General features: G+C 43.0%; 1 protein-coding gene and 1 long non-coding RNA gene across 9 annotated transcripts in view; one reads left to right on the plus strand and one right to left on the minus strand.

Annotated features, from left to right (window-relative positions):
• Window positions 1-25,631, plus strand: part of TBC1D30 (TBC1 domain family member 30) — a 147,773-nt gene that overhangs the window by 20,274 nt on the left and 101,868 nt on the right. The window lies entirely within an intron of this gene.
• Window positions 7,806-25,611, minus strand: LOC111561383. The gene is made up of 3 exons (XR_002743923.2): window positions 25,475-25,611; window positions 21,630-21,705; window positions 7,806-7,860 (listed from the first exon to the last, which is right to left on the minus strand). It is a non-coding gene; the product is annotated as an uncharacterized LOC111561383 (long non-coding RNA).

Raw genomic sequence — 25,631 nt, forward strand, 5'->3', positions numbered from 1 at the left:
CCACAGACCCAGGGCGGGAGGACTTCTGTGTTGTCTGAACTTGAATCCCAGTTCTGCCACTCCCTGGATGTGCAATCTCATGCAAGTTAATTAACACCCCCGTGCTTCAGTTTTCTCATCAGTAAACAGAGGGTGATGATAATACCTACTTCTCATTATGAGAATTATGCGAGTTAAAGTATGTGACGTGGTTAGAATAGTGTTGGCTGCATCATTTACTCTTATTGCCTTTATTCCTGCAGTAGGAAGGGTTGGAGGCTGCCTTTTCCATCAGCATTTGGATATGTGCCTTTTTAAGGCAACTGTGAAGGTTGCTGAGGCTCCTCACATTTAAAAAAATTGATGGGGTGGCGTTATTGGAGGAGGAGATACTGAATAATCATGATTAGGTGTTTTTACATTTTTAGCTTTTTGGGAAAGCATAGCTTACTCTTCTCCAGTAGCATGCAAGGAGATGGCTCGTCTCTCATGTGTCACAGTTGGGAAGAGGATATGTATACATACTGTGGGGACACACATTATATCTGAAAGTAGGCACCTGCCTGTCTGCTCAAAGGGAGATGGGAGCAAAGATGAGAGTCCCCCACATCCTCCTTGAGACATCTCAAAGAACCAGGATAGAGGAATGATAGACACATGTCATGTGGGTGAGGGTGGGAGGCGTTGGGAGACATTTCAGGCAGAGATAATGGTGCAGAGGTTGTGAGAGCATCAGATATTCGTGATACTTTCAGTAATCTAGTGTTACAAATTATATAAAATTGGAGGCTGGAGGGAAGGGGCAGAGCTTGAGGCGGGAGTTTACATTGTGTCCTATAGCATCACTGCGGAGCACTAGAGTGATGTGATTGGAGTTTTGTGTTTCAAGGGTCATTTTGGCACCAGTGAGGAGGACAGGCTGCAGAGGGCCAGTGTACATGAGGAGTATCAGGAGGAGGCTGATTCAATAAATGAGTTGAATTGATGGGCTCTGGGAGAAGGAGCCGTGGGAATGGAGGAAAGGCAATGAGGCATTTAGGAAGGAGATTGGGTAGGACCAGGAGGCTGGTGTGGGAAGAGGAGGAATCTGGGGGCTTGGGGGTTTGGGTAAGGTTTGGGAAGCATTAATAAGTGCTTGCAGCTGAGATCCCTTAGGGGCACCTCGTGGGGCTGTTGGGGAGGAGTGTGTGGAATGGCCAGAAACAGAGTCCTCAAAGGAGAGCTGTGCAGAAGAAGCTGTTGGAGGACAGAGACTGTTTCACGGAGGTGCAGTTTTAGCTTCTATAGAACAGTTCTCAAGAACTTTTGTAAAGTGCACATGGCTGTGCATAAAATTACCATAGAGGAGTCAAATAGGAAAATGAAAAACACATCGGATTTTTGCCTTTTTGTTTAAAGTTTATTCATTTGTTTTGAGAGAGATGGGGAGTGGGAGAGGGGCACAGACAGAGGGAGAGAGAGAGAATCCCAGGCAGGCTTTGCACTGTCAGCATAGAGCCTGATGCGGGGCTCGAGCTCATGAACCATGAGATCATGACCTGAGCCAAAGTCAGACACTTAACCGACTGAGCCACCCAGGTGTCCTGGGACTTTTGCCTTTTTAAAATGATGGGAGTGCCTGGGTGGCTCAATCGGTTGAGCGTCCTACTCTTGATTTTGGCTCAGGTCATGATATCATGGTTCATGAGATTGAGCCCCATGTCGGGCTCCGTGCTGAGCTTGGAGCCTGCTTGGGATTTGTGTAGACACTGGGTCTGGAGTTCTCTCTTGTCCAGCAAGAGAGCAGACACAGGATTAAAATGTGAGAGAGGCTAATGTCCGGGAGGAGACAAGAGCCCCAAGTGTCCTTGCTCTGTTTTTATTAGGATCAGAAGGCTTACAAGCATGATGGAGTGCACAAAGAGACCATGAAACCGTGAACATTAACTCATGGGTGTGAGGAAAAGAGGGTTTTGAAGACGTGGTGTTAGGAGTTTGGGTCAATACAAAACAAATTCCTGGCACCGAGCAGATGGTTGTTTATAGCAGGCACGAGGTGCCTTGTCTATCTTTAGCTAGCCTAGGGGATAAGACAGACCGAGCATGCTACCTCAGGGTCAGCGAGGCACCTTTCTTTTGCTAATAAGCTCTGCTCTGGGCAACTTCGCCTTGCTGTGGTCGATAGCCCTGTTTACCCCGATACTGGTCCTTCCCTCCTGTGAAAGTAGCTTTCTGTTATTGTACTAAAGTGGGGGGTGCTTCCACCCTGAATACCTAATCTTGGATGCATTCATCCTGAGGCTTCCTATATGCCTTCATTCCTATATGCCTTTTTTTTTCTTTTATTATTTATTTTTTGAGAGAGAGACAGAATGTGATTGGGGGAGGGGCAGAGAGAGGGAGACAAAGAATCCGAAGCAGGCTCCAGGCTCCGAGCTGTCAGCACAGAGCCTGATGGTGGGGCTCAAACTCGTGACCTGAGCTGAAGTCGGATGTTTAACCAACTGAGCCACCCAGGCACTCCTCCTATATGCCTTGTTAACCCATGGGTGCAAGCTCAGGCAATTCCTAAGCTTATTCCCCACAGGGATTCTCTCTCTTCCTCTTTCTCTTCTCTTCCCTCACTCGTGTTCTCCCTCTCTCTCTCTCTCTCTCTCTCAAATAAAAAAAAAAAAAAAGTGATGGAGAGGAGTTTCTGTTTCAGTAGAATGCTGGAGACAGAAGCCCCATTGATTTAAAAGGCAAGGGTGTTATAGTCTTTCCAAAGTCTTTTGGTGATGCAGTGAGATGGATTGAGAACTAGGCTTGTCCCGACTTCCTTGCATGGAGCCTTTTCTGTGTCCCCATTGGTTATTATTGATTAGCCTTTTCCTCCTCTTAATTCCATCATTCCTTATCCTTAGTTCTATTATAGCACCAATAACATTTTACCATACACACACACACACACACACACACACACACACGTATGTATATACATATATATAGTGGTAATTTGTTTCTTTATACATCTATTTATTTCCTTCCCCTGGCCATTTGACATAGATCTCCTGAGGGAGAGGCTGTATCATTCACCTTTTTGTCCTCAGCATCTGTTACAATGCTTGGCATTGCAATGAGCTCATAGAAGATCTGTTGGATGGATAGCTGGGTGGGTGTGTTGGTGGGATAAATTAAGAGGTTCGTTCAAAGTCACCGTGCATGTGTGAGGCAGGTGACTTGATGATGGAAGTGAGGGGGACAGGCAGAGTAGGCACGGAGCTTGTGAACAACAGTGCAGATTTGGATTCATCACTCTGACATACGGGAAAGGGACTGATCAGGAAGGAGCAGTATTGGGATGGTTGAGATTGGAACTTTGTCATTAGTAAATGTGCAGGAATTTTGTGTAATTATAACATCTTAGAATTTTGGAGCTAGAGGGGACCTCATAATTAATCTAGTGTAACTGTTAACAGAACACAGGGCACTAGTTTATATGAACTGCCTTCCTAGCTAGATTGAAAGCTTATTTGAGAGTTTGGCTGTTTGGCCAGGACGTACTTATCAATTGATAATGTTAATACAGTCTTATTTCTATGCGAGGATGGAGTGAGTAGGGAAAAATTAGGTTCTATCATTCTAGTTAGAAAGTCCAAAAAACTGTTTGAAAATTTATGTATCGGGCCACAGAACAATAGCAAATACAGATAATTCAGCTGTATTGTCTTTATTTCCTCAACAGCATTGTAAAAGTTTACTTACCCAATTCTCAATATGTATCTGACCCTATCTCCCTCCTCAGGATGTCAGAAGTCTTTTCCTACCTGCTGCTTGGGGTTTTTGTCCTGATTTTTACTTTCAATGGATTATATATCATTGAATAGTAATGTAACATCATTTTTTTTTTTTTCTGGTAAGGGCATGAACAGGTAGGTGTTAGTAATGGACTCTGTAGAAGTAATGTTTTGAGGGGCACCAGGTGGCTCAGTCAGTGAAGTGACCAGCTCTTGATATAAGCTCAGGTCATGATCTCACGGCCCTCAGACTGAGCCCCATGTCAGGCACCAAGCTGGGGGGTGAAGCCTGCTTAAGATTCTCTTGCTCTCTCTCTACCCCTCCCTGCTTGTGCGGGCATGTGGTCTCTCTCTCTCTCTCTCTCTCTCTCTCTCTCTCTCTTAAAAAGTTGTCTATCTATCTCTTTGTCTGTCTGTTGGGAAAGAATAGCTTCTAATGAATGCACATCACAGCCCATGCCTAGCCTTTTAGACAGTGCTCTTTTTTGGTCTCATTCAGCATTTCCTTCTCAACACAGTTCCACTAAGGCAACATCAGAGTTTGCCATTTGGCCTGTGATCTCTCCCATAAAGTTTCTGATATGCATGAAACTTGTAGATAGGTGCCTTGGCTTTTTGTGTGTCTCAATCCTCCAGCTAAAGGTGCAGACAGAAAGGGTCTCATTCTTGGGGCGCCAGGGTGGCTCAGTCCAGTAAGTGCATTGGACTCTTGTTCTTGGCTCAGGTCTTGGTCTTAGGGTTGTGAATTCAAGCCCTGCCCCCTACCCCCCTTGAAGCCTGCTTTAAAAAAAAAAAAAAAAAAAGTCTTATTTTCAGGTCTTGCTGCCACTACTCAGGATGTCCACCAGAGGGCAGGCTTGCTCCTTTTCCTGATCCAGGGCTTGGACCCCCTCCTTCCTGCTCAGTCTTTCTCAATTCCAGCAGTTTTCTGCTTTGTCAGATCACACAGTTTCCAGAATCAGTATGTGATATAATTAAAAACGAATGGAAAAGAAGGCACAAAAGTCATTTCCTTGTTTTCTCCATACGTTGTGACTCTTTTGGGACAAACCTCTTTCAGCCCTTGTTGGTGGCCTTCTCTGAGCTTTTTCTGCCCTAATTGTCCCAAGATCAGCCACAGAAAGTATGAGATACTCCACCTTTAACCCTTGTGGTTTTCAGGTGTTGGGTGATGAGTCTTGATAGAACATTAAGGAGGCTTCTCATGTTTGGTTCCCACACCAGGTTCTCAATGTGCCAGTACTCCTACAAAAAGACCTGAACGTTGGTGGAGCTAAACAATATATACGCAGCCATATTGATGGATTTTTTTTAAAATTTTTTTCAACGTTTATTTATTTTTTGGGACAGAGAGAGACAGAGCATGAACGGGCGAGGGGCAGAGAGAGAGGGAGACACAGAATCGGAAACAGGCTCCAGGCTCCGAGCCATCAGCCCCGAGCCTGACGCGGGGCTCGAACTCACGGAGCGCGAGACCGTGACCTGGCTGAAGTCGGACGCTTAACCGACTGCGCCACCCAGGGGCCCAAATGGATTTTTGATTTTTGTTGTTCTTGGAAAGATGTAATGATAATAATAATCCTCCTTTTAGAGGAGGAGCTAAATTTGTGAAGCCTATTGGGCTGTGAGTTCAGGAGTCCTGGGTTCTGTTTGTGATATTACTGTTTTTTTTCTACAGATCGTCCTTCTTGTCTTTGTTTACCTGTTTGTAAGCACAGTATTCTTCCCCAGGGACTAACTGGTGACTCTTCGAAGTGTCCCGTTGAGAAAATATGTTTCCCCGTTCAGAGTTTTATTTGCTGTATTTGGGAAGGACTCACTCCACACCAGAAAACATAAGAGATTTCTTGGAGGTAATGACCTCTTCTGTCTGCCATCCCAGCCTGGTCATTTTTTAATTGAGTTGCAGTTCTGTCCCTTTATATAAGTGAATGTTGAGCAATGAGTTAGAAGGTGTCTCTATTATAGTCACTGTGAATAATCCCCCCCCCCCCACCTGCGTGTGGGGTGAACAGTGAAGCGTGCTCCAGGGGAGAGGGAGGAAGGGGGAATTATTGTTTAGTGGGTATAGAGTTTTAGTTTGGGAAAAAAAGTTCTGGAGATGGTTGTACAACAGTGTGAATACGTGGACCAATCAACTTCAGTCTCCAGTGCCCTCCCCATGGATGGCTGGGACCAGGCTCTCTTAAATTGTCCCATTAAGTTAATACTCCTTGCACTTGAATTTCAGTCTGTGTTTAACTTGAAACCACATCCAGAGTGTGTGTCAGTGCTGTGAATATAGTTAGGGAATGTGAGTCTCAGAGTGATTAAATGACCTTGCTGAGTTTTCCCAGGAAATCAACCGAATTCTCATCTGAATTCATAGAATGAAATTTCAGACCCTTCAGGATCATTTAATCCAATGTGCTCATTTTACGGACGATGAAATTGAATGCTCAAACAAGATGTTTATAACCACCTTACACCTATTAAGAAGGCTTCTATAAAAAAAGAAAAATCTGGAAAATAACGAGTGTTCACAAGAATGTGGAAAACATTGAAGCCCTTGTACGTTGTTAGTGGGAAGTTAAAGGGTGTTGCTGCTATGGAAAACAGTATGATGGTTCCTTAAAAAATTAAAAATAGAACTATCATATGATCCAGCAATTCTACTTCTGGGTATATGCCCAAAAGAATTGTAAGTAGGGCCTGGAAGAGATATTTGTAGACCCATGTTCATTGCAACGTTATTTACCATAGCCAAAAGGTGGGAGCAACTTGAGTGTTCATCAGTGGAAGAACAGATAAACAAAAATGTGGTATATATATACAGTAAAACATAGTTCAGTCTTAAAAAGGAAAGAAATTCTTTTTTTTTTTTTAATGTGTATTTATTTTTGAGAGGGAGAGACAGAACACAAGCTGGGAAGCGGCAGAGAGAGAGGGAGACACAGAATCCAGAGCAGGCTCCAGACTCTGAGCTGTCAGCACAGAGCCCAACGCAGGGCTTGAACCCACGAACTGTGAGAGCATGGCCTGAGCTGAAGTCGGACACTCAACCAACTGAGCCACCCAGGTGCCCCAAAATGAAGGAAATTCTGACACATGTCACAACATGGACGGACCTTGAGGACATTATGCTAAATGAAATAACGCTATCACAAAAAGGCAAATGCTATATGATTCCACTTACATGAGGCACCAGAGTAGCCAGAATTGTAGAGGTATAAAGTAGAATGGTGATTGCCAGGGCCTGGGGAGAGGGAGGAAGAGGGAGTTATTGTTTAATGGGTATAGAGTTTTAGTTTGGGAAAAAGAGTTCTGGAGATGGTCGTACAACAGTGTGAATGCACTTAACGCTACAGAACTGTAGACTTAGAATGGTTAACACGGTAAATTTAGGTGTATTTTAATGCACATGCGTGCATACACACACACACACACACACACACACACACACACACACACACACAGATGCTTATGGCCACATGGGTAATTGGTGCTGCGTTTCCTCTCAACTCCTGTTTTTGTCCTAATATGCCATCCATGGCATTTCCCCCCCCCCCCCCCCCCCACACACAAAATTACTCGTGGATCAAAAGCTAAAGCATCCTTCCATCAACTGGTTTATCTCTGTCCAGAAAAATCATTTTCATTGTTGATGTGTGGATGCTGTTTGACTCTCTACCTTCCTCTCCTTCAAATCACTTCCCATTCTGTGCTCCAAGCAGGAGGAGTTACATGAGGTGCTTAAAACTCACCACATTCTCAGGGTGATGGGGTGGCTCAGTTAGGTGTCTGACGTCAGCTCAGGTGATGATCTCACAGTTTGTGGGTTTGAGCCCCGTGTCGGGCTCTGTGCTGACAGCTTGGAGCCTGGAGCCTGCTTCCGATTCTGTATCTGCCTCTCTCTCTCTCTGTCCCTCCACGGCTCATGCTCTGTCTCTCTCAAAAATAAAATAAACAGGGGCGCCTGGGTGGCGCAGTCGGTTAAGCGTCCGACTTCAGCCAGGTCACGATCTCGCGGTCCGTGAGTTCGAGCCCCGCGTCGGGCTCTGGGCTGATGGCTCAGAGCCTGGAGCCTGTTTCCGATTCTGTGTCTCCCTCTCTCTCCGCCCCTCCCCCGTTCATGCTCTGTCTCTCTCTGTCCCAAAAATAAATAAATGTTGAAAAAAAAATTTAAAAAAAAATAAATAAAATAAACATTAAAAAACAACAACAACAACTCACCATATTTTTTCCAGCCACAAGTATTTCCCCTTGTCTGGTATTCTTTTCTTCACTACCTCTATGTGGTAACTTTTATTTTTAGGGTGCAGCTGAGGCATCATCTCTCCTGCCAAGTACTTTTTTTTTGAGAGAGAGAGAGAGAGGCAGAAGGAAATGGAGAAAATATTAAGCAGGCTCCAGTGCAGAGCCTGACGTGGGGCTCGATGTCACAACTGTTGAGATCATGACCTGAGCTGAAACCAAGAGTCGGGCCCTTAACTGACTTAGCCACCCAGGTGCCCCTCCTGCCAAGTACCTTTGACTACATAGTCTGAATTAGATGCTCACTCTTTTCAGGGTCATCCTGGTCACATAGAATTGCCATAGCTTATTTCCTGGTCTGTATCTTACATTGGACTCTGCTTTACCAGTCTTGATGTTCCCAGTGTCTAACACATTGCTTGTATACGGTAGAGGCTCAAAAATTTTTATCAAAGACGTACTGTATCTCGGAAGATACTGCTATAAGGGGAATATATTCGAAACTGCTGGACACCAAAGTGCTAATCTGCATCTGTGCATGTGTGTGTTTTTAAAGGCATTTCTCTTCTTTTAAATATTTACTTATTAAAACAATTTTTTTACATTTATTTACTGTTGAGGGACAGAGAGATACAGAGCACGAGCAGGGGAGGGGCAGGGAGAGGGAGATCCAGAATCTGAAACAGGCTGCAGGCTCTGAACTGTCAGCACAGAGCCTGACGCGAGGCTCGAACTCACAAACCGTGAGATCATGCCCTGAGCCGAAGTCGGACGCTTAACTGACTGAGCCACCCAGGTGTCCCTTATTTATTTATTTTTAATTTATTTTTAATGTTTATTTTTGAGAGAGAACGAGACTGTGTGAGCGGGGAGGGGCAGAGGGCCAGGGAGACACAGAATCTGAAGCAGGTTCCAGGCCCTGAGCTGCAGCACAGAGCCTGATGCAAGGTTCAAACTTGTGAACTGCAGGATTTTGACCCTGAGCCGAAGTTGGACGCTTAGCCAACTGAGCCACCTAGGCGACCCTCATTTTCTTTTTTTACTGTGCTAAATTACATATAACTTTACCATCTTAATTTTTAAGGGTGTATTTCAGTGGTATTCATCTTGCAAAACCACATCCACTAAACAATAAGTTCCCATTTCTCCCTCTCCCCAGACCCTGTAAACCACCATTCATTATTTGTCTTTAAAAAAAACCCACTTTTTTAAATGTTTATTTATCTTCGAGAGAGAGAGAGAGACAGAGTGTGAGCAGGGGACGGCAGAGAGAGAGGGAGACACAGAGTCTGAAACAGGCTCCAGGCTCTGCACTGTCAGCACAGAACCCGACGCGGGGCTCAAACTCGCGAATCATGAGATCATGACCCGAGCCCAAGTCGGACGCTTAACCAGCTGAGCTGCCCAGGTGTCCCTGTCTTTTGCTTTGTTTTGTTTATTAAAAATTTTTTTTTGAAGTTTATTTATTTTGAGAGAAAGTGCAAGCAGGGGAGGGGCAGAGAGAGGGAGAGAGAATCTCAAGTAGGCTCCTCACTGTCCATGCAGAACCCAATGTGGGGTTTGATCTCACAAACTGTGAGATCATGACCTGAGCCAAAATCCAGAGTCGGACACTTAATCGACTGAGCCACTGAGGCACCCCAGAATTTCCTTCCTTTTAAAGGCTGAATAATGTTCCTCTGTACATATAGGCCACATTTTGTTGATTCATTCATCTGTGGATGGGCACTTGGATTGCTCTCGCCCCTTGGCTATTGCAAATAGTGCTGCTGCAAATATGGAGTAGCTCTGACTTCTTAAACATGGCAAGTCTTGGGGCGCCTGGGTGGCTCAGTCGGTTAAGTGTCCGACTCTGGATTTTGGTTCAGGTCAGGATCTCACGATCAGGAAACAAGCTGTATGTTGGACTCTGAGCTGACAGCACGGAGCCTGCTTGGGACTCTCTCTGTCTCCCTCTCTCTCTGTCCCTCCCGTATACTCTCTCTCTCTCTCTCTCTCTCTCTCTCTCAAAAATAAATAAACTGTAAACATTGCAAGCCTGCCCTTGTGCCATTCGTAGAGCCTTACATCAAAAAATACACCTTTAACGCCCTGAATTCTTTACAGTCTTCATCCTGAACCATTTTTCTCTATGCATCTGCTTTGTGTCCTGTTCTGGTCTCCTCAGCTTTGATCTTGTGACTTGTTTTTCCTCACTTAAAACTGCTTCTATGGCTTCCCTCTGCCTCTGTGAGTCATGATTCATACCCACCCACTTGTTTGTGGTTTCTGACCGGTATTGCTACAGGTCCAGTCTGAAGGCTTGCTACTGTGCCTCGTGGAATGTGGGATCTCCCGATGGAATGTTGTCCTCTCCCTCTTCCTTGTGTTCTTTCTCCTTCCCTCCAGGTCTTTATCTTCCACGTTCTCAGCTGTTGCGGTCAGAGAAAGGGGGATTCTCTGGCAGTCGCCCTCCCACGTTCTGTTCGGTACAAAGCCCCCCTGCCTTACCGTTCATTCCTGCTCTTCCCCTCCACACACCTCCCACGGTTGCAAGGCCACGGAGAAATGAAGAGTGACCTCTGGGACTAGAGACAACCAATAGCAAAATGTAGCCCTGGCTCCCAACAGCCCTTGTTGGTAGGTCTGCGTTTCCCATCCATTCTGATTCAGCCGTCCGACTTCTCCATTGCTATGTGCTCTCCGCCCCCACAGTGCATCTTTCCTCCTCATTCCTTTCCTTCACTCTCCACCTTTTCCTCCCTTGTCATTCCCCGGTGTACCACGGGCATGTGGCACTGGTTGTCAGGGACACACTTACCAGAAGGTTTCAGGGTAACGTAGGAGAAAGCTACAACAGGGAAGGACACAAGAAACGGCTGACTATCGAATTAAGTCTTAGACAGCATTGTCCTCGAGTATTCTTTGGACTTCTTCCCCTGAAAATTGCTCTCTGACAGTCATTTCTGTTAGACCCTAGTAATCTGTTTTAGAGCTCAACTGTCCTTCCTATTAGGAAGCCATAAAGCTTCAGAGGTGGAAGGTAAGCTCACATCACTGGCCCAATCTAATTTTTCCTTCCTGGGAGAGTCAGCCGTAGATGAATTTGCTGCCCATAGCATCCCTCTATGTGGTTCCAACTCACCTAGATGAGGACCAGGTGGGTTGGTGAAGTATCCTAAGCATTTCTCTTTGACTAAAGTTCATTTCAGATTAAATCGTACATCAAATTTTGTAACGCAAATGTTGGACATACGGCAAGGGAGCATCTGAGGGGTTGACTCACTGCGTCACAGCTTCAACATTAGTAAGTGGTTAATGAGATTTTGCTACCGTGTGTGATATTGTGCAAGAGTTTTCAAACACGTTTTTGAAAGTCTGGGCAATTTGGTTTGAATCATCTCAAATGTCATCCTGACTCCGAGACGTAGTAATTACAACAGCTGCTCCTTGCACATGAGGGAACGCAACAATGGCCCGAACATCACTCAAGGCTGATTATACCCCGAGCCCGCATCATTTACCATTTTTCTCTCTATGGAGAGGGTCTTTAATTTGTTGCTTTCTCAGCTAATTAACCAGCTTCCTGTTTCCTGTTTCACATTCGGCAAATTATTTTTAGAGATCAATCATATCTGCAGTTTCTCGGGGAACTTTAAGGTGGCCCACATTTTCCCTGGGTGACTTGTGGGGCGACCTGATGCAGAAAGGCATGCCCCATGCGGTCTCCACCAAGCCCATCTCTCTGTGGGCACTAATTAACTCCTGCATGCCCCATCGTGTGTCCTAAAAGATACAGCTGGTTTTCTGTAATCCTAGCCCAAGAACCTCACTCGTTTGCTCTGGCATCATGTTGTTTGTTTGTTTGTTTTGGTTCACTGCTGTGCTGAGCTAACCTTGCTGAAGCAGATGCTTTGTTACCTGTACCAGTACTTTGTTTTAGTAGATTAATAGAGGAGGGGGAGTTTGGGAAATGATGGGTATCTTATTCAGTTTTGGTAACATAAATGGGGCTGTAAGCAAGTCTTTCACAACTTCCAAAATGTTTTTGACCCTGCTTAGATAAAAAATATCTGGTTATATTTCATTGGCTTAGTGGATAGAGCATGACTTTAGAGTGAGACAGACCTGGGTTCAAATCCCAGCTCTGCCTTATTATTTGTATGACCTTTGGAAAGTTATATCACCTGTTGGTTGGTTTGCATGTTTATTCCTTCTTTCTTTCCTTCCTTGGTTCCTTCTTAGGGAATAAAAGTCAGAAAAGTACAAGGAAAAATATAGTAGGCTCCCATACTCTCACCACCCAGAATTAACTGTATTTGATTGTATTTTCTTTAAAAAAATTTTTTAAACGTTTATTCATCTTTGAGAGACAGAGAGAGAGACAGAGCATGAGCGGGGAAGGGGTAGAGAGAGAGGAAGACACAGAATCCGAAGCAGGCTCCAGGCTCTGAGCTGTCAGCACAGAGCCCGACGTGGGGCTCGAACTCATGAACCATGAGATCATGACCTGAGCCGAAGTCTGATGCCCAACCGGCTGAGCCATCCAGGCGCCCCTCTGTTTTCTTTTTTTAAAGTTTATTTATTTTGAGAGAAAGAGAGGGACAGCATTGAGTGGGGGAGGGGGAGAGAGAGAGAGAGGAAGAGAGAGAGAATCCCAAGCAGGCTCTGCACTAGCAGTGCAGAGCCTGATGCGGGGCTCAAACCCACCAACTGTGAGATCGCGACCTGAGCTGAAACCAAGAGTTGAATGCTTAACTGACTGAGCCACCCAGGAGCCCCTGATTGTATTTTCTTTCAGTCATTTGTTTCTTATGCTTAGTAAAACAATTACCCTGATGATATATGCATACACTGCCCTTTCGCTCCCCATTTCTTGGAAGATAATTGCTACCTTTTTGGTAAAATGAGATAGAGTATCTAGTTTAGTGTTGATTCGTAGTAGACAATTGGTATATGGTAGTTGTTGCTATTAGTTGTCCCACTTTTATCCTTGCTTCTTTCTTTGTGCATCTGCTTTCAAAAATACAGTCCTGGTAAATTGACAGACTTAGAAAAATGATTTTTTTGGACAAGGTATTTCTCCTTCCTGGATGTCTTTGCCACCTCCAGCTCGAGGAATTAGTGTTAAAACATGTAAGAATGTAGAGCACACCATAAAACTTACACTGCAAATCAAAATTTATTGAAAGACCAGAACTTTCTACCAAATGATGGGCTACATTTGGGAAAACTTTTTTTTTTTTTTAATTTTTTTTTCAACGTTTTTATTTATTTTTGGGACAGAGAGAGACAGAGCATGAACGGGGGAGGGGCCGAGAGAGAGGGAGACACAGAATCGGAAACAGGCTCCAGGCTCCGAGCCATCAGCCCAGAGCCCGACGCGGGGCTCGAACTCACGGAGCGCGAGATCGTGACCTGGCTGAAGTCAGACGCTTAACCGACTGCGCCACCCAGGCGCCCTGGGAAAACTCTTTAAAATAAAATGATGGAGCCAAATTTCAGAAACTTGCATGCATTATTTAAAAAGTTATAGTATTGGAGGAATGGAAAGACTGAGAAGAAAATTGCTTACTTAAACTGTGCTGTGAAAGATTGATTTCCTGGTTGTAGTGATCTTGCAGGGCAAGTGGCTGTTGGGTAAATAATGCTGGGGCTTTATTAATTTATGAAGAGCAGGGAAGGATTAACTTGTCTGCATTGAAGAGACTTCTCCTCAAGTAACATGTTAAAAAAAATCAAGATGATTAAAAATGTGAGCAATTTGTCAATTTAAATTAATGTTCTCTTTTATGGGCTTCCTAGACTAATTTTACACTAAAATCCATTCCAGAATGGGTGGTAACATAATTAAAGAGCAAAGAAGCTAGAGTGACCTGGCGGCATCATTTGTAATCTGTAGCAATATTGACATAATAGTTTAAAATGTCTTTCCTTTAGGAAGGGGAAAAAAATAGTTTCAAACAGAGAGGGAGGCAAACCCGTAAGAGACTCTTAAATACAGAGAACAAACTGAGGGTTGATGGGGGGGGCGGGGGAGAGGGGAAAATGGGTGATGGGCATTGAGGGGGGCACTTGTTGGGATGAGCACTGGGTGTTGTATGTAAGTGATGAACCATGGGAATTCCGAAAACCAAGAGCACACTTTACACACTGTATGTTAGCTAACTTGACAATAAGTTATATTAAAAAAATAAAAATAAATAAAATAGTAGGTCATATTTATATAGAGCTTACCGTGGGCCAGATGGTATAGTAAGTGCTTTACCTGCATCGTTGGATTGTTAGAATAGCTCCTAGTAAGTAGGTACTTTAATTGTCCCATTTTATGGATGAGGAAACTGAGACAATTAACTTACCCAAGTTACATTGCCCCTGAGTGGTAGAGCCAGGTTTCAAGTCCAGACAGCTGGTTCTGGAGTCTGTGCTTTTTGGCTACTATACTATGCTGACTGCCTTGATAGCTAGTATTTTAAGAGCATCTTTCACCTGATAAGCAGAGCAAGTATGTGACACTTGAGCATTACATGTTTTGGAAACTTGTCAGGGAGACTAAGAATAGTGTTTGGGGATTTTTTTTGTGCTTTGTACAAATGTCAGTCAAAATAACTGTTTATAAACACATCTGCTTATGTCTCTTGTAGTTGAATAAAAAGCTCTTTTTCAATGAGTGGGAAGGTATGGCTCTCTTCCTGACATGATGAATTTATGATGTTGTTTATTTTTAACATTCATGTACTGAGTACCAAATGTGTACAGAGTCCCATGCTAGCTGCGGGCAGGGAGGGGGGGACATACAACAATGAATAAGACTTAGTCCCTACGCTCAAAGGAGTTTATGATCTATTGAGAGGAGAAGATGTGCTTATAAATAATTCAAAGGCATAGCTGAATCAGCTGGGGGGGGGTGGGAGAAGTGTGGCATATGGAATACAGGTGCTAAGGCAGGTACCATGTGTAAAAAATTATTTTTAGAGAAAGAATTGACCTATAACACCGTATTAGTTTTAGGTGTATGACATAATGATTTGATATATGCATATATTGTAAAGTGATTACCACAATCTGCAGGCACCGTTTTTATTTTTTATTTTATTGTTTAAAGATGTTTTTTATTTGAGTATAGTTGGCACACGGCGTTTACAGCTTCAGGTGTACAACATAGTGATTCAACTTCTCTATACGTTATGCCATGCTCACCACAAGTGTAGCTACCGTCTGTCATCATGCAATGCTATTACAGTATCACTCACTGTATGCCCTATGGTGTGCCTTTTATCCCCAGGACTTACTTGTTCCATTATTGGAAGCCTGTATCTTTCACTCTCCTTCATCCATTCTGCCCATGTCCCCACCCCCTTTCCTTTGGCAACCCTTAGTTCTCTATAGTTTTGATTCTGCTTTTTGTGTGTTTATTCACTTATTTTGTTTTTTAGATCCCACATATGAGCGAAATCATACAGTATTTGTCTTTCCCTGTCTGACTTATTTCATTTAGTATAATACCCTCTAGGTCTATCCATGTTGTCACAAAATGGCCTTTTTATGGCTGTGTAATATTCCATTGTATATTTAAATGCTACATCTTCCTTATTTACTTGTCTATCAGTGGGCACTTACATTGCTTCTGTATCTTGGCTGTTGTAAATAATGGTGCAATAAACGTAGGGGTGCCTATATCTTTTTGAATTAGTGTTTTTGTTTTCTTTAGGTAAATACCCAGTAGTGGAATTATTGGATTGTATGATATTTCTATTTTTGACTAAAAAGTTTTTTTTTAATGTTTGTTTATTTTTGAGACAGAGACAGAGCACAAGTGGGGGAGGAGCAGAGAGAAAGAGGGAGATACAGAATCCAAAGCAGGCTCCAGGCTCTGAGCTGTCCACACAGAGCCCGACACATGGCTTGAACACACGAGCTGTGAGATCATGACCTGAGCTGAAGTCGGATGGTCAACCGACTGAGCCACCCAGGCCCCCGTATTTTTGATTTTTAAAGGAACCTCTATACTGTTTTCTACAGTGGCTGTACCAATTTACATTCCTATCAACAGTGCATGAGGGTTCCTTTTTCTCCACATCCCTGCCAACACTTGCTACTTCTTGTCTTTTTGATTTTAGCCATTCAGATAGGTGTAATGTGATATCTCATTGTGGTTTTGATTTGCATTTCCCTAATGATTAGTGATGTCGAGCATCTTTTCATGTGTTTGTGGGCCCTCTGTATGTCTTTGGAAAATTTTTCTTTGGAAAAATTTCCATTCAGGTCCTCATGCAGGTACCATTTTAAAATGTTCAATCCAGGATCGTGATCTGATATCTTTTGTGTGTCATAGAGGCAATGAAAAAAAAACCCAAAAAACATTTACCAAGTGCCTATGGTATATCAAGCCCTATGCTGGAAAATTATTTAGAAGTTTTCTAAAATACTTTGTGGTACTTAGTTTTCAAGTATCAGGAAAGTTTAAAATTTAGAGAAACCAGAGGTTGCTTTTTTTTTTTTTTTTTTTTAAAGATATAATCTATTTCCTCCCTAGGAGCTGGCATATCTAATTGATTCTGGCATCAGGCCAGACTAACATACTGCCAAGTGAGACTCTGTGATAAGCTGGGACTAAAGACAATGGTAATTAAAGGTGCCAGCACTGCTCTATCAAGTACATGAGTATAATAGGCCATATTTGTATTGCTTCTAGAAGAGAAGAAACACATAGAAAGTGTACTTATTAAGCTGTCTGCTTCTTTAAGAGTTTTTCTCTATTACCGGCGCACCTGGGTGGCTCAGTTGGTTAAGCGTCCGACTTCGGCTCAGGTCATGAACTCATCATGGTTCATGAGTTTGAGCCCCGCGTCAGGCTCTGTGCTGACCGCTCAGAGCCTAGAGCCTGCTTCGGATTCTGTGTCTCCCTCTCTCTCTAACCCTCCCCCACTTGCACTCTGTCTGTGTCTCTCAAAAATAAATAAACATTAAAAAAAATTAAAAAAAAGAGGGGGTTTTCTCTATTACCAAAACTTTAGGTTGACTTTCAAAGACTAGAACACATCCATAACCATTTCCAGGGTTACACCGGTATATTCCTTTTTTAAAAATATTACTTATATTTGAGAGAGAGAGACAGTACACAAGCAGGGGAGGGGCAGAAAGAAAGAGGGAGACACAACCTGAAGCGGGCTCCAGGCTCTGAGCTGTCAGCACAGAGCCCAACGTTGGCTTGAACTCACAAGCTGTGAAATCATGACTGAGCCACCCGGGTGCCCCACACTGGTGTATTCCTAAATCTTTATGAAGGTAAAGGTAAAAATGAATAAGTCACCAGATATGCTACCCTTGAAAACACTGAGGACTGTGTTGATTGATACACCATAAACTTCTTCTTACCCCCAAGTATCTGTCACCCATGTAATTCAGGAGATAATGCATTTTCCTTTTAATGTAGCTCCTAACATGATTTGGAATTCCTTTCCAGTAGTGTCTTGGATTCTCATATAATGAGAGTAATGATCTAAAGATAATGTAAGATTCTTAATAAATACATAAAAATTCAGTTTGTTCAGAATAGTCTTTTGAAGTTCAAGGAAGTGTAATAATACATCTTACAAGTATTCTTAATGAGGACTGAAGCCAAAAGGATCTTTTTGCTTAAATTGCAGCTTACCTGAAAATATAATAACTCCACCTGTATTCTCTGTGCATTACAGTTGGTAAACATTTATATTGGATTGAGGGATTCTTACAGAGTAATAGAATTTGAGTATCAGTTAAACTGAAGCTATTTCACTGTTATTAGTTGTTGAGCCATACCTCATTTTACACGTCCATTGAGGGTATTCCTGTCTGCTGGGTGTGTAGCTTTTGCTGGAGAACTCTGAAGGACAGGGCATTTAAGGCATCCTGAGGCTCTGGGTTTTGTTACAGGTAGAGCATTCTTACATTTTGCTGGTATCTGACTCTCTGTAACTTCCATTTAGCAGTTCTGATACAGTCCTTTGGAGTAAACATGAAGCTAATCTTAATATTCTTTTTTCTTTTTAATGTTTATTTTTTGAGAGAGAGAAAGCGAGAAGGGGAGGAGCAGAGAGAAAGGGGGAGAGAGAATCCCAAGCAGGCTCTGTACTGTCAGCACAGAGCCCGATGTGGGGCTCCATCTCAGGAACTGTGCTAAAATCAAGAGTTGGATGCTTACATGACTGAGCCACCCAGGCACCCTGCCAATCTTAATAGTCTTATCAAGTGAGTGAGGGCAGTAGGGTAAGAATGCAAAGGAAGAACACCTGGTCAGAACCTCGGTGAGGTATTCTGGCCAGTCACACTCTCCTGTGGGTCTGGTCCTAGGTCCTCTGCTGGGCAGATATTTGGGTAGACCGCCCTCCGGGCCATTTTAACTTTATCCTGTACAGTAACAACATACACTAAGGAAAAAAGGACGCCCAAATGTAAATGCATTGAGTGCCTGCTTTGTACCACTATGTGCTAGACTCTGGACTTTTGCTATTATTTTGCCATTTAATTCCACACAGGACCTCAAGTCAGTATCGTTGATTCTAAAGAGGAGGAAACTGAAAGCTAGGAATTAAGCAACTTGCCCGCAGACATCAAGCTAGTGAGTGGAATTCTAACCTTGGTCTGCCTGCCTTCAGAGCCAGCACTTCCGTGACACATCACATTGTCCCCTGGAGGGCCGCACTAGGTGCCGTGACTGCTTTGACACACTTCCTCATTAGCCTGCATATTCTACACCTTCTGAGTGATCTGAGGCTCCCAGACCAGCCACGCCAACATTAATGTTGACTCTAATCTCTCTTTCCAATACTTCTTTCTTCTCACCGTCAAAATTAAGCACGTTCTTCTTAAAGACATGACCCTTCTCCTCTCTATGAACATGTATTTCCAAGCCATGCTAATTTGCATCAATAGGTATCAGAAACCCTCCCTTTCATATCCCTTGACTGGGTCAAAGGAACCATAGAATGGTTTGGTGTAAAAGGTTGGGAAGGCTAAGCTAAGTAGGGTGAACAATGATACCGTCTCCTAAAGCAATGGTCTGCGTCTTCCAGCTCTACTCCTGATGTGGAAGCAAAGAGCCGAATCACCACAATTGTAAGAGCAGAAATCAGCTTTGTCCTTGGCTTGTTTTCAGTTGAAATCTAATAGTTTAATGAAATAAAGCCCTGGGAAAACATTGGAATACACAGTCCTTAGGGTAAGGTAAAGATAAGGCTATCCCTCCACGTACTCACATGATATTTTAAATACTCACATAGTATTTTAAACCTTTCACACCATCCTGTCACACCCATTTTGTCCTTCCCTCAGTAAACTGTAAGTTCCTTGAGGGTAGAGAATGTACTGAATTCATACTTTTATTTCCCACAGACCATAGCATAAAGCCTTTCCAACTGCGGTTGACGAATGAATGTTTATTTCATGAATGCATAAATGAATAAAAGAAATATAAAGATGTCTTTCTGTAGTCAACATAAACCTATCTCAGGCAGTATTACATCACTTTCACTTATTTTGAGGCAAGAAAATACTTCATAGAAAATCAGAGGCCAAGAGGAATAATATGATGACTTCTAAAATTTTGGGTTAGCTGTGTATCTGAGGTTGTGTGGACTTGGCTGCAGGGTTTTAAGTACATTTTCATATGGTACCCAGAAGTGGGACTTCCACTCCCCTTGGGAATTAAATTCTCATATCATGGTCATAACTTAAAAATTTCTGATCTGTAGGGGCACCTGGGTGGCTCAGTCAGGTAAGCTTCCGACTTGGGCTCAGGTCATGATCTCATGGTTGGTGAATTCAAGCCCTGCGTCGGGCTCTGTGCTGACAGCCCAGAGCCTGGAGCCTGCTTCGGATTGTGTCTCCCTTTGTCTCTGCCCCTCCCCTGCTCATTCTCTCTCTCTCTCTCTCAAAAATAAATAATAAACATTAAAAAATTTTTTTTCTGATCTGTAGACAAAACTGGTTATTCTTAAAATGCTTCATCCAAAATATTTGAACGTGTGTGTAGGGGGAATGTTAGGAGTGGTTTTGTTCTTGAAAATATCTGATGAAAGTGAGTAGTCCAGAGAAAGCACCAACAGTGACCCTCAGGAGGTAGAGTGGATTTGGTTTTGGAATTTAAAAGCTTCTCTGTTCCATGCTTGATAGGATCCTTTCTCTCAAATAAGATACAAAAGCCACACCTGATTGTCTGCAAGGATGACTGTATTTAAATAGAGAAATCAGTTTTATGACTGAGGGGAGAAAATCACACAAAAAGAAAATGTCCCATGTACATAACGTGATATGTCAGATAATTGTAAGATTTTCTTCCCCCTCAGTTTCTTCCTGCTGCCCTGCCTCTGTGCCTCTTTCATGACGGGAAAATGGTTATGATTGATGCTCATCACCATGAGCTCATAGTGCGTGGGCTTTGTCCCAGATAATGGGTTGAAGGAACTACCTATTAAGTCCTTACTTTTTTTTTTTTAATTTTTTTTTTTCAACGTTTATTTATTTTTGGGACAGAGAGAGACAGAGCATGAACGGGGGAGGGGCAGAGAGAGAGGGAGGCACAGAATCGGAAACAGGCTCCAGGCTCCGAGCCATCAGCCCAGAACCTGACGTGGGGCTCGAACTCACAGACCGCGAGATCGTGACCTGGCTGAAGTCGGACGCTTAACCGACTGCGCCACCCAGGCGCCCCATAATCCTTACTTTTAAGTAGGTCTGAGGAGAGTGTTAACCTTTACAGTACTGGTCATAGTTACTGTCCCTTTAGGGGAGATGTGATTTTTACTATTCAGGAGTTGCTCACAGACTGTCAAGTTGTGGGGAGAGCAGAGAGGAAAATAGTGGCTTTATGCCACCAGACCCCCGCCCTTCTAGTTAGCAGGGGTGCAAAGATGTACCCATCTCCTGCTAGACCCACTAGACCTGCTATGTGGTAACATCTCATCTGCCGTCAGAGACTTGGGTACTCACAAATGATTCGAGAAAACTCTGCAGCTATAAGGATGAGTTCCAGGCTGTTTCTCACCCCTCCCCCCCCCCCCCCCCCCCCACTCCCAAGCAAGACAGCTCCTGTAGGGTTTTTTTCCTCTCCTCAAAGCAGGCTTCCAGGGCTTTTTCTCTTGGTAATTGTCACTACTAGTTCTGTTCAGTCCCTGTAGATAAGCACGTAGGCCCTTTTTATTTTAAGATTTTACTGTTAAAAATAGTAGCATGAGGAAATCACAAAAGTCCCAGACCCGATTTCTGTCTGGAAGCCCCTTGGGACAGAGCTTTTATTCCTTAAGTTGGGCTTTCTGTGCCTCCGAATAAAGGAATATTTTGCTCTCAAGAGAGCCTCATTCCCAGCTCAAGGACCTGAAGGTGCAGGGGTAGCCGAAGATCCCTGCTTCTTGTATCAGCCTGGGAACTTCCATCTCTGGGGATGTCCCGTGGGGATTGGACTCTGTATACCATTCAGGAGGCTCTCTCAAAAGACTCATTTTCTTTAGCAATCCAAGTAAGTTTCAAATCCAAATCAGTTTTCATTGAGCCTTCTTTTTGCCAAATACAGCTTAAATTGTAATTGTTCAAGGCTGTGCCAAGGTATGATTTGCCCAAATGTGAATTCACTGATATTATTTGATTAGTAAAGATCACTCAATTAGTAAAGAGGGATGTTAAGTTGGCCTTGGCTGGGAATCTTACCACCTGAGGTCTTCAAGCAAAGTCCATGCTGGCATTGTTTCCTCTGCAAGTTGACTTCAGGTGACATCTTTTGCTTCTAGAAAACAATATTGTAGACGTGAATAAGAAACCATGAGTCATACAATAAGTATAATACTAGGCTTATGCCATGGCTGCTTTTAGACCATTGTATTTTACTGCTTGTTTAATTATCTGTTTGCTGTAAAAGTTGGCAATCCTGGCTTTCCTCTTCAATGTAAACAAAATAATAATATTTAATTCTGTCACTATTGCTATAATAGTAGAAACTGTTATTTTTTTCTTTCTTTTTTTTTTTGCTGTTTTCAGTTTCTATGTAGTTTAGAATGGCAAGTTTTCAAGGAAACTTTTTTAAAAGAGTTTTTCCTTGTAATAAATTGGAGATGAAACAGAATTTTTATCTTGAAAGTAAACAAACCTGTTACTAATGGCAAAAAAAAAAAATTGTCTGGAGAAGAGTTATGGAGAGAGGGCTTTTTGTCAGCCATGACATGTCGAGGTGGGCTTGGCCATCTAGGGTCTAGATTCTCCTTTGGCAGTCCAGAAACTTGATTTCCTCAGCTCACTGAGACTTGGGCAAATTCGGGGGTATTGGCTGCTATTAACTGGCCGGTGCATTTTCTTCTTTGCAGCAAAATCTGTGGGAAGTCAGATGACACTCAGCCTTTGTTTGGTGAGCATGGAGTCTGGGCCAGAGGGAGGGGGATGGTCTGAGAGGCACATGTCCACCAGCTGTGGGAGCTGGATGTCCCTTCCGCTCCAGAGGCAATGTTGTAGAGCCGAGCCCACTGCTCCTCTTCTTGGCTGCTGAGGCTGTCTTTCCTGCTGGCCCAGTGTTAGAAACTGAGTGTGAATAGCCTCTCTGGTTAAAAGAGAACACAGAACCCCCTAAGGTTTGAGCAGATGAGAGCTCTCTGGAAGATGAGACTGTGCATGCAGATACCGGCTTGTTTTCTTGGATTTTCCCTCTCCTTCCGGTTCTCTTCCTTTGATTCTGGCCATTCATCACCGTCTTCACAACCAGGGGCCTGTGGTGCCCTCTAAAAAATTGGCTAAAGCCAAACGTCAGTTCTCTTTCTGTTATTCCTCTCAGCACAGCTGAGATAGGCTGGAACAGTCAATGGACATCTTATTAAAATTAAGAGAAAGCAAAAGGAAAATGAACATGTACTGAAACTATGAAAGTATCAGGCTGACGAAGGATAGATTTTGAGCTTGGTGTAAAGTGTTGGGAAATCTAAGCCAAACAGTCAATTATGACCAGGTTAAACAATGACTTCATCTTCTCAAGTGATGAGGCAGTACTTTTTCAAAGCATTTTTCCCCCAGTGGGGCAGGCATAACCGAGTAGCTTACGTATCCCAAATGAGCCAGGTTTGGTTTACTTTTGCAGATTAAGACTCTCATTTTAACAGATTCTATATGTATGAAATGTATATTTCATGATTAGAGTTGTGTCATTTCTGACATTGTCCTCAGATTCTGGGGTACTTCATAAAGCCCAGAATGTACTGATTACCAAATAAGTGTGCCAGAGTCATAAGAATGACTTCTTTTCCAGCTCGTTCAGAATATCATTAGGACTGCATTTAAAAAATACTCAATACTTTTCAATCAATAGCATTGTTTTTGATGGTCAAAAGTTTCCATCTTTGGCCAGTAGTAGCCTATTCATGTGACTCTTACGTCCTTTTGACATGCCCCTGTTAGTCTTGGAGCACTTCCTTACTTCCTTAGCTCATCAAAATGGTTCAGGCTCATCTTGTACTTTTTTCTGGCTCGGATGTAGAATCAGTCACACTTCAAAGGAGTCTTGATTCTTTTTAGTGGGGAATGGTTTTTAGAGACCACAACTTGGGTGCTGCAGGTGTTCATTGCTGCTGGGTTGTCTTTAGTTCAAAACTCACTCAGTGTCTTTAGTTCTAAACAGCATGGGTTTGAACTGCACAGGTCCATTTATAAGTGTTTTTTTTTTTTTTTTTCAATAAATATAGTACTGTAGATGCATTTTCATTTCTGTATGATTTAAAAAAAAATTTTTTTCAATGTATGATTCTTAAGATTTTCTTTTCTCTAGCTTACTTTATTGTAAGAATACATATATAATACATTTAACACACCAAATATGTGGTTTTTTTTTTAAGTTCATTTTTATTTTTAAGTAATCTCTATACCCAGTGTGTGGCTCAAACTCACAACCCCAAGACCAAGAGTCTCATGCTCTACTGATGGAGCCAGCCAGGTGCCCCCAAAATTTGCATAGGAATTAATTTTTTTTTAATTTAGAGAGGGCAAGTTGGGGAGAGGGGCAGAGGGAGAAAGAGAATCCCAAGCAGACTCTGCTTAGTGCAGAGCCCAACGCAGGGCTCAATCCCATGACCCTGGGGTCATGACCTGAGCTGAAATCGAGTCTCAGATGCTCAACATACTGAGCCAGCCACACGCTCCAGTAATTAATTTTTTTTTAAGTAAGCTCTATACCCAGTGTGGAATGCAGGACCCCCAAGACCAAAAGTCACATGCTCTACTAACTGAGCCAGCAAGGCACTCCATTCAAATATGTGTTGATTGACCATTTATGTTATTGGTAAGGGTTCTGGTCAGTAGTAGGCAATTAGTAAGGTTTTTGGAAGGTCAAATTTATATGCAAATTTCCCACTATTGGGGGTGGGTGGGAAGGTTCACATCCTTTACTCCCCTGTTGTTCCTTGTTCAACTGTGTATGTATTTTTGAAAAAAAAAAAAAAGACCATACTAGTTCCAAAGTTCCAAATATAATATTGCAGAATTAAAAAAAACCCTTAATTTCTTTGTACACTTGAGTTTTCGGTTACACTGAGAACATCTTGGTTTCTTGTGGCATTAACATTATTTGCTTTATCCCATAGTGTACATAAGGATTAAAAAAACATCAATATAGTAACAATAATGCTACTTACTGACATTTAAGGTTTTTTTTTGCAGCTCTTTTTGCCCTTGGAATATATACCACCATTGATGTACAGTCATAATACTGTATTCTAAAGCAACTTAGTAATTTTTTCTGTATTCTTGTGCCAACAACAGGATATTCAGTTAGGTTCATTTATTTCCATTCATTTTCATTTTTTCTTTTTATTTATTAATATAACATGTTATCCCAGAGTCAAAACTATATAAGGCACATCCAGAGAAGTCTGTTTTCCATTCCTCTTTCTTCCACACTGTTCCCTCTCACATAAATACTTTTTTTGTTGTTTTATCCATGTAGTATTCCTTTTCTAAATATTAGCAAATACAAATGTCTCTGTATTTCCTCCTATCTCCTTTCCTTCCTTATTCCTCATTCATTTTTATGATTAATATTCTACGGGTGACTGTCATAGTTTAAGAATGACTCCCCCCCCCCCCCTTTTTAAATAGTAATGATAGTTAATAGTTCTAAACTACTTAAGTCTATGGCTGGACAGAGGGGGCACTTAAAAAAACTGCTTTTAAATGTGAACAATTCTTTTTTCTTGAAGCCTGTTCTTCCAAGAGAAACAACCATTATTATTCGGTGTTACGCGCTTTCCATGCCTCTCTAAGCTGCCAGGAAACTGTGTAACACCATTTGGGATGAAGCTTGTGTTTCATCACCTGCCAGCTTCTCTGCCTCGCTGCCAGATTCGTCCTGCGTTCGGCTGACTGTCCCTTCTGAAGCTGCCCGGATAGGTGGGCACTTGAATCTCTCTGGTGTTCTGCACCTGAGACTTGCTGTCTTTGGTGCCACCCTCCAGCCCCTCCCAGATCTTGGGAAAAGCGCGGAAGTCTCCCGCAGCTTCTGGACCCGGGGCGCATTTGTTCACCTGGCCGCTCTCCAGTTCCCAGGCTCCCGGACTCTGGGGTTTCCAGGCTCCGCAGTCCTACGGTTCCTGGGCGCGGGTGCCAGGAGCCCGCCGGGCGCTCAGGAGCTAAGGCCGCCCTGGAGCTAGGGCCGCCCGCCTGCGCACGGTGATGCCGGGA

This window comes from Felis catus, chromosome B4 (genome assembly GCF_018350175.1).
Source record: "Felis catus isolate Fca126 chromosome B4, F.catus_Fca126_mat1.0, whole genome shotgun sequence".
NCBI classification, from domain to species: Eukaryota; Metazoa; Chordata; class Mammalia; order Carnivora; family Felidae; genus Felis; species Felis catus.